This window comes from Stenella coeruleoalba, assembly GCF_951394435.1.
Source record: "Stenella coeruleoalba genome assembly, chromosome: 2".
Classification (NCBI taxonomy): domain Eukaryota; kingdom Metazoa; phylum Chordata; class Mammalia; order Artiodactyla; family Delphinidae; genus Stenella; species Stenella coeruleoalba.
The window spans coordinates 141505656-141516109 of record NC_137147.1 but is presented as its reverse complement, the minus strand read 5'-3'; positions in this window follow the sequence as shown (position 1 = coordinate 141516109).

Genomic DNA, 10454 nt, shown 5'->3' with positions numbered 1-10454 from the left:
GAATAATAGGAGTCACGTGGCTGGAGGTGTCCTTTGTCAAGATTATTCTGGCAGCCACCTGCATTTTGGATGGAGGGTAAGGCTAGGTTGTAACCTAACAATGGGATGGAGGGCTCAGACTGGGCCAGTGGCTAAGAATAGAAATGGACACACCTCCGAGATATTGAAAGGGAAACATGCTGGTGACTAGTGATTAGTGTATTTGTGAGAGCAGCAATGATTGTGTGTGTGTGTGTGCATGTGTGTGTGCGTGTGTGTGTGTGTGGCATCTGTGTATTCCAACCTTGCATTCAAGAATATTGGAGATGAGGGAGAACCTTTTGTCTGCTTTTGTGTTTTCTCTCCTGCTATTTATTTTTACAATACAATAAACTGCACGTTTAAAGTGTGAAATCTGATGAATTTTGATATATGTGTACACCTGTGAAACCATCACCACAATCAAGATGACAAACATATTCGGCATCCCCTCAAATGTCCTCTTACCTTTTAATCTCTCTCTCCCTTCTCTACTCTTTGGTTGGTTTGCAATTTATAGAATTTTATATAAATGGAATCATATATTATGTACTCTCCTTTTCTCTGGCTCCTTTCGCTCAGCACGATCATTTTGAGATTCATCCACTTTGTTGTGTGTATCAGTAGTTTGTTCCTTTTCTATTGCTGAGTAATATTCCATTATGTGGATATATCAAAATTTGCTTATCCATTCAGCTGTTGATGGAAATTTGGGCTCTTTCCAGTTTTTGCTATTACAAATAAGTCTGCTATAAACATTCACGTACAGCTTTTTATATGTGTACATGTTTTCACATCTTTTAGATAAAAACCTAGGAGTGGATTGACTAGGTCATATAATAATTATTCCTCTGTTCTAGGGTCACCTTTATCTTCTTTTTTGCTCACCCTGACCCAATTTAGTGTTGTAGTATTTTTATTTTTAAATTACTAAAAGGTCTAGTTTTTTTTTTTCCCCAAATAAATGATTGAGAAACAAAAATGAGACTCTGGTGGTCAGCTAGGTTTTTCTTTTCTTTTGAGTGAGCATAGCTCTTATTCACATGGGAGATTGCCTGGGCTTGGTGGAGTCCCACAATGCCAAAGCCAGTTCACTCTTCTGGGAGGTAGTAGTAGACACAACAAGCACAGGGTAGGAGTGTGGGGATGGAAGGGGGCTGGTAATTGGTACTCATCCAAAGAACTTACTCTGTAATGGTGGAATTTCAGAGGCCATAGGGGCTGTCATTTCTGGGCTAGGTGTAGATGAGGATGAACAAGCTAACTTTGGTCTAGAAAGCCAGCTAGCTCATAGGAATTCTGGGAGGCTGTCAGGAAAAAGGCAAACAGCCCCAGAATGACAGGAATCCTGGGAACACTGAGGAACTCATAGTAGCCCACCCCAGTCTTCCGCAACTATCTGCGCTTTTATCCTGACCTTCTGTTTCCTGTTTCTGTCCATTTTTTAAAAACTGAGATCTGGCTTCTTTTAATTTTATGTGTGTGTTAAAATATACATAACATAGAACTGACCATTTTAACAATTTAAAGTGGTTCAGTGGCATTAAATACATTCATGATGTTGTGCAGCCCTCACCACTATCCATTTCCAGGACTTTTTCATCATCCCAAATGGAAACTCTGTACCTAGTAAACAATAGCTTCCTATTCCCTTTCTACTCTACTCTCTGTAAGAATTTACACATTTTAGGTATCTCATATAAGTGGAATCATACAGTATTTGTCCTTTTGTTCCTGCCTTATTTCACTTAGCGTAATGTTTTCAAGATTCATTCCTGTTGTAGCATGTATCAGAATTTCATTCTTTATTAAGGCTGAATAATATTCAATTGTTAGTATATAACACATTCTGTTTATTCATTCATCTGTGATAGAACTTGTGTTGTTTCTACCTTCCGCCTTGTGTTGTGAATAGTGCTGCTATGAAGGTTGGTGTACATTTATCTAAGTCTCTGCTTTTCTTCTTTAGAGTAGAATTGCTGTATCATATAGTAATTGTAAGTGTAACTTTTAAAAGAACCACTAAACTGTTTAACACAACTATACCATTTTACATTCTCACCAGCAATGTACAGGTTTCAAACTGCTTCACATTCTCTCCAACACTTCTTATTTTCTGTTTTGTTTTGTTTTGTTATTTTAGTAAAAGCCATCCTAATGCATGTGAAGTGGTATCTCATGTGGTTTTGATTTGCATTTCCCTAATGACTAATGATGTTCAGCATCTTCTCATGTGCTATTGGCCATTTGTAAATGTTCTTTGGAAAAATGTCTATCCAAGTCCTTTGCCCATTTTTGAATTTGGTTGTTTCTTTGTTATTGTTGAGTTATAAGAGTTCTTTATAAATTCTGGATATTAATCATTTATCATATATGTGATTTGTAAGTATTTTCTCCATTCTGTGGATTATCTTCTCACTCTTTTTTTTATTGGAGTAATAATTTTTATTGGAGTGTAGTTGATTTACAATGTTGTGTTAGTTTCTGCTGTACAGCAAAGTGAATCAGTTGTACATATACATATATCTACTCTTTTTTAGATTCTATTCTCGTATAGGTCATGACAGAGTATTGAGTAGAGTTCCCTGTGCTATACAGTAGGTTCTTATTAGTTATCTATTATATATACAGTAGTGGGTATATGTCAATCCCAATTTCCCAATTTATACTTCCCCCCTTTCCCCCTTGGTAACCACAAGTTTGTTTTCTATCTTTTCACTCTCTTGATGTCCTTCCTTTTAATTTTTGAAAGATGACTGTGCCATGTGACTTATGATCTATGAGTACCAAACCTAAAACGCAAGAACATGTGGAGAGTAAACTGTTAAAATAAAAGTTAGATGTTATTCTGATTCAGATTTCATGATATGGAAAAAAAATCTATGATTGAGCTACATAGCATTTGGTTAGAAATAATATGCTGTTTGTAATATACATGTATTTTTGTACATTTATATATGAATATATAACTTAAATATATTTATATATAATTTTTTTTTTTTTTTTTTTTTTTTGCGGTACGCGGGCCTCTCACTGTTGCGGCCTCTCCCACTGCGCAGCACAGGCTCCGGACGCGCAGGCTAAGCGGCCATGGCTCACGGGCCCAGCCGCTCCGTGGCATGTGGGATCCTCCCGGACCGGGGCACGAACCCATGTTCCGTGCATTGGCAGGCGGACTCTCAACCACTGTGCCACCAGGGAAGCCCTATAAATATTTTTTAACCATTTCTTTCTTTAAGACTAGTTGGTGCTCTAGTGACTATAATCAGATAATCAAAATTGAGAATTTCCTGATCTTGTGCACAATTTATTACCTTATAGTATACGCATAGAAAAGATAAAAAGCACAGAAGACAAATATCACCACTTCATTAGGTCTGTTTACTTCTCTCTCTCAAAAAAATTCTTTTTATTGTGAAATAAACCTAATGTCACTACAGAAAAGTGCATGAAACTGATATGTAGAGTTTAACAAATAGTTATAAAGTGAATGACACTATAAAAATCCTTTTGGGTCAAGAAATAGAAAACTGAGGTCTGTTTACTTAACAAATAAGAACCACATATGGAAGTATTTTGTGTCAGACTGTAGGGTCCCTGGGCTCTGTTTATGGGATACTGAAGAGAGGTATGTCTCTCCTGGACATCCTTCCTGAGGTCTGGGGAATAAGTTCAACCTTTGGAAAATGAGCTAGAATGGAGTGGTGATGTTCACTGCATCCTGCCCTTATCCCATCATAGGTCTTGGCCTGGCCTCCAGATAAGCCTTACAATTAACTCATGGCTCTCAACCTTGGCACTATTGATATTCTGGCTCAGATAATTCTTTGTTGTATGGGAGCTGTCCTGTGTATTGTAGGATGTTTCTGCCCATGAGACGCCAGTGGTGCCTCCCAGTGGTACACTAAAAAGGTCTCCAGATATTATCTAATTTCCTGGGGTCAAAACTGACCCCTGTTGAAACCCAGTGCATTAATGAACATTTGCTATGTGCCAGGCATGGTGCGAGCTATACATATATTATTTCAGTCACATTTGTCCACATTTTGTTGCTAAGGAACCAAGCTTTAGCAGGATTAGGTAAATTATTAAAAGTGATACAGCACCCCGTGAATGGCTGAGCTGGAGTTTAAACATAGACCTATCAGTCCCCACTTTGTTTTCAACAACCATTTAGAGTTGCCTCCCAGGCTGTAGAAGATGAGATATATTCCAGATCTTGCTTCTTCCACATATTCTAGGCCTAAGACATTTCTAAATCTGTATTTCCAGGCTTCTTACTGGGTACTTCCTCTTGGTTTTCCTACCAACTGTTAAAATTAGACATGCCTGAAACTAATGTCAACATTTTTGCTCTTTTTCTGTGTTTTATCCTTCCCCTTTTCTATTGATCATTCCTCCAAATAGCTATTAAACCTCAGATCTCTCTCTTTTTGTATCTTCATAGGCAGAATCTCATATTTTTGTACCTCCTGTCCAAATTCTATCTTTCATTTCTGAAAAAGGTATTTTTTTATTTTTAAAATTAATTTATTTTATTTATTTATTTTTGGTCGTGTTGAGTCTTCGTTGCTGCGCACAGGCTTTCTCTAGTTGCGGAGAGCAGGGGCTACTCTGCTGCAGTGCGTGGGCTTCTCATTGCAGTGGCTTCTCTTGTTGCGGAGCTTGGGCTCTAGGCACGCAGGCTTCAGTAGTTGTGGCACGCAGTCTCAGTAGCTGTGGCATGTGGGCTTAGTTGCTGCGCAACATGTGGGATCTTCCCAGACCAGGGCTTGAACCTGTGTGCCCTGCATTGTCAGGCAGATTCTTAACCACTGTGCCACCGGGGAAGTCCCTGAAAAAGGTATTTTTAATGATGAGTAGTGAAATCCTAATCAAAACCCCAATATGAATCTTTTTGGAACTTAAGAAGTTTACTCTGAGTTTCATCTGAAAAAGAAAGTCTCTAAAAATAGTCAAAGTTTAGAAAGAAAAAACAGTGAGAGGAAGTTGCCATATTTATTTTTGTTTATCAAATACGTATGGTTCCTTCTATGCATCAGGCACTATTCTAAGCCCTATACAAATATTTACTCGTTTAATACCACATGGAGACATCAAAATAGACTACAAAGCCATACTAAAGCAGTATGATATTGGCATAGGAATAGAAAACTTGACCAGTGGGACTGTATCGGGGTCAGGTCCTCTGGAAGCTGATACCAGATGAATTAGAAGCGTAAGAGATTCACTAGGGGAAAATACATGTGAAGGACAAAAGGGAGAAGTAGGGCCTTCAGACCACAATTTAGGTCCAATACCTATGCAAGGAGAGATGGAAGGAAGGAGGATTGGATAGGAAGAGCCTCGGACTATAATGCAATTCTGAGAAAAATCTCAGCCAGGCCAATGGAGAGCTCCAGAGAAAGATTGCTCATTAGAAGAGCCCCATTTTGGACAGAACTGGTCCAGCTGTAGGATCCCCACTGTGCTCAATTCTTGTTTGAGAAAAGTCCAGAGGGAGTGTGGCTTCAGGGTGAATGTTGTAGTGGGTCTTGGAGGTGTGGCAACTGGAGACTGTCAGCCAACTACACTTCTCACAACAGACTCTTTCTTTCTTTCTTTTTTTTTTTGTTTGGTACGCGGGCCTCTCACTGTTGTGGCCTACTCCTGTTGCAGAGCACAGGCTCCGGACGTGCAGGCTCAGTGGCCATGGCTCACGGGCCCAGCCGCTCCGCGGCATGTGGGATCTTCCCAGACCGGGGCACAAACCCGTGTCCCCTGCATCGGCAGGCAGACTCTCAACCACTGCGCCACCAGGGAAGCCCCAGACTCTTTCTTGAAGGGACATCTGAGCAGTGTTCCTCTCTGGCTGTCAGAGGTATTGTGTGAAGATTGAAGAATAGACATTTATTTGTATGAAATATATTTATAAGAAGTTAAACATTTCAAACAGTGGGGAAAAAAGATAGACTTTTAAAATAAATGATTTTGAAACAATTGGCTATCCATTTGGAAAGAATTAATTTAGATCCCTACTAGTAATTAATTTAGATCTACTAATTTAGATCCTCAATATACATAAAATTCAGATGGAGAAAAAATTTATAAATAATATTTGAAGAAAAAAATTTTTTGAAAAACCTTGCTGTTTTTCAAAGGGAGAGGAAGCCTTCCTACGTAAAGTGCAATACTCAGAAACCGTAAGAGAAATGACTGAGAGAGATTTGATTAAATAAAAATTTAAAACTTCTGTATGGGAAAAAAGCATCATTAATAAAATTAAAAATCAGGCGATAGATTTGGAGAAAGTATTTGTGCCATATATATATAACAGGCAAAGGATTAAAAGGTAGACTATATAAAGAGATCCTTCACATCAATAAGAAAAGATAAACAACCCAAAAAGAAAATGGCCAAGGATATTGACAGGCAATTCACAGAAGAAATATAAATGGCTATTAAACATAGGAGAAAATGTTTACAACTCACTGGTTATCGGAGAAGTGGAAATTATTGGGCAAACCAGATGGGCAAAAATTTAAAATATTGCTAGTATATATATATATATATATATATATATATATATATATATATATATATGTTTTGGCTGTGTTGGGTCTTTGTTGCTGCGTGGGCTCTTCAGTAGTTGCAGTATGCTGGCTCAGTAGTTGTGGCTTGTGGGCTCTAGAGCGCAGGCCCAGTAGTTGCAGGGCATGGACTTAGTTGCTCTGTGGCATGTGGGATCTTCCCGTGTGCCCTGCATTGGGTATCCTAACCACTCCTCCACCAGGGAAATCCAAGATATTGCTAGTATATTTTTATACTAGTATATAAAATATTGTAGGGTAGCTGGGAAAATGAATATTTGCTTTTCTATCCTCTAAGGAGGAGGTGGGCAAGGAAGAAACAGTTTAGGAATAGGTTTTAATTTAGTGAATCCTCAGTATCTGCCATATCCATGGGTTAGGGAATGGGAATGGTTGTACAAACTATGGTATATCCTTGCTAAGGAAATCTATGCACCAAATGAGTTAAATCTATATGGACTAGTGTGGAAAGATTTTTTAAGATGAGGAATTTATCACACAACCTGATTTTATATATATTAAAAGAAAATGTAGCAGTTACCTCTGGGTTTGAAGGAGGAATTGAAGTGGAGGAGGACTTTAAGGATTTAATCTACATTTCTGTATAGGTTAAGTCATTTACTTTAGGTTCCTATATTTCTTGAGAGATTAAAAAAAGATACATCAAGCAATTACTAGCCCTCTTCCCCAAAACAAGCAAGTAAAGTCCTAATTCTCTTCTATGTCCATGGAATCCATTCACCAATTTTTCCACAACAGCCTTTGATTTTTCTTTCTTCTCTATTCCTATAGCTACACTTCATTTCTATTTCTACACCAGTTTGTGTCTGGTTAACCTCAATAGCCTTCTAACTGATACTCACACCTCCAGTCTTTCTTCACCCCAGTCCTGCAGTCCACAGACAGCTTACTTTTCCTAAGACTAAGTTTACTTCAATCACCCCTCTGCCCACAAATCTTTTATGGCTCTCCCAAAGTGTTCAGAGGGATGCTAACAGGTGTTCCATGGGAAAAGAGTTCTGTGGTTTGGTGTGTCAACTTAAAGAAAAATGCACAACGTGAGAGTTGTGAGGTTAAGTTTTATTCAAGGTCTTATTGAGGACTATAGCCAGGGAGACAGACTCTCACTAGCTTTGAGAAACTGCAGTTAAGAGATAGGAGAGGGTTTCCCTGGTGGCGCAGTAGTTGAGAGTCTGCCCGCTGATGCAAGAGATATGGGTTCAGGGGTTCATGCCCTGGTCCGCGAAGATCCCACATGCCGCGGAGAGGCTGGGCCCATGAGCCATGGCCGCTGAGCCTGCGTGTCCGGAGCCTGTGCTCTGCAATGGAAGAGGTCACAACAGTGAAAGGCCCACGTACCACACAAAAAAGAGGTAGGGGAGGAGCCAGTATACATATGAATTTTTTGGCTAGGAAATACATAGAGCAAAGCACAGATCTTGGCTAAGGATTACTGCTAATCACAAAGAACAGATCTCAAGTTAGGGATTTTAGTGTTTTTCTATGCATGTGAAGATGCAAGAATCTGAGGTCATTAAAATTCTTCCTGAGATAAGCATCTTAATTATCTAGGGGCTGTTTAGCCAAAGCACAGAATGCCTCATCCAGTTTTTTTCATCCTGAATTCTCCTCAGGGTGCACTGTTGCACTGTGGGTGACTGCAATGGGTTGTGACTTAACCCTTGTATAACTGGACGATGAATGATACTCTGTTCTTTTTTAGTTCACAGGTGAATCTGGGAAATGCTGTGTTCAATACAGTTAAAACTTTTTTCTTCAGAGTGGAATATTTAGACATTAAAACACCAGTGCTAGGATAACTTCAAAGGCGGGGAGACAGTGTATAGTGCTTCTCAATTTATTTGAGCATGCAATCCTTCTTTTGAGGAATTCTATTTATTGACCTTCTCAGGATACACGTTGAGAAACAATGACTTAAGGGAAAAAGTTCATAATTATTCCTCTGGCATTAATGGCCTTGCTTAACATGCTCTTATCATCTAATTTCCTCCACTTCCCAAAATGAGTTTCCTTATTTGCTTCTTCCTTCAGGAGTCAATGCTGGCTCCTCCTCTTCTGGGGAGTTCTTCCTAGTCATCTCAGTCCCTCTGAACTCTGGCATTTGTTGCCAGAACTCTCATTAGTTACTCCTTCAGAACTGTTATTGATATTCCACCTTTCTTGGGTCTACCTTGTCTACCCGCCTGAATAGTGTTGGGACTGTGTCTTATAAATACTCTGTAGTAAACATAATATTTAGCTGCTTGACTAATATTGTGCATCTCCCCCAGTGTGGATAATGACCACTCCTGCACAAGGCAGTATCTAGGCCTTAGGTAAACCTTCTGTTGGTTTATACTGTCATGGAAAGCACTGAAAATGGCACTGTATTAGTTTTCTATTGCTGCTGTAGCAAATTACCACAAACTTGGGTGACTTAAAACAACAGAAATTTATCATTTTATAGCTCTATAGGTCAGAAGTCTGACATGGGTCTCACTGGGCTAAAATCGGGGTGTCAGCAGGGCTGTGTTCTTTCTGGGAGCCTTAGGGAAGACTCCATTTCCTTGCTTTTTCCATCTTCTTCTTTTTTTTTTTTTTTTTGTGCCTTTTCCACCTTCTACAAGCCTTTGCATTCCTAGGCTTCTGGCCCCCTTTCTCCATGTTCAAAGCCACAAGGGCTGGTTGAGGCCTTCTCACACAACATCACTCTGACCTCCTCTGTCTCCCTTTAACACTTTTAAGGACACTTGAGAGGACATTAGGCCCACCTGGAAAATCCAGGATACTCATCCTATTTTAAAGTCAGTTGATTTGAACCTTAATTCCACCTGCAACCTAATTCCCCTTTGCCATGTAACCTAGCATATTCACAGTGCCCAAGGATTGGGAAGTGGACATCTTTGGGGAGCCATTACTCTGCTTACTACGGGCACTCCTGCCCAAAAGTGTAAATTGCATATAGGTGGTAGTGGGGTTTGACAATAAATGGGAAAAGCTTTTTGGCATTACAAAAACTGTCTTCAAATACAGGGAGGCCCTGCTGCATGATCTTTGGCAAATCACTTGAGTCTCCCCATCCACATCTCTGCTAAAATGGAAATTGCCATCCTTTGCTCTGCATGTTAAATGAAATAATTATGTAACCAGGTTTAGCTTAGAGGATGATAAATAGGGTTCAAGAAGTTCTTGATGAATCTTGATGAGGAGGGTGGGCGAGGTTCTCTGAATGACGTCTGGAGAAGGTTTGAGAGATTTCGGGAGAAAAGGAGTGAGAAGTGCCTGCCCTTGAATGAAGTTGGAGGTTGAAAATTCTAGCAAAAGGAATCAACTTTCATGGAAGCTTTTGAAGAGGGCCCAGGTTAAAAAAAAAAAAGGCGAAGAGCAGAGGCTACTTAGGAGATACCTAGGTGACAGAGTACAGAATCCAAAAGGGAAAGGTATGTGGTTTTCCCGGGCAAAGATAATATTTTGTGACATTCTCTCCCTACTTAGTTCAAAGACACATATACCGTAGGTGTACAGTCACCTAGTGAATAAGTAAATGAATTATAAAAGCGTGGCCAGGATAAAAAAAACATAAAAACCCAACGGTGTAGGTTCCACCGAGATTTGAACTCGGATCGCTGGATTCAGAGTCCAGAGTGCTAACCATTACACCATGGAACCGCCACGCTCGCGATGTCGCCTTCGGTTCTCTAATTCTTAAAGAACCCTGCCCCCATCCACAAACCAACCGCCAGAGGCAGTGCCGAAGCGCTCCCCAGCGCCCCGCTTCGCGGCATGGCGGCGCGTGGAATGAGGGAGAGACCATTAAGTGCGGAGAGCAGCCGCTAGGAAGGTCAGCCGGGAGTCCAGGGCTCAGTA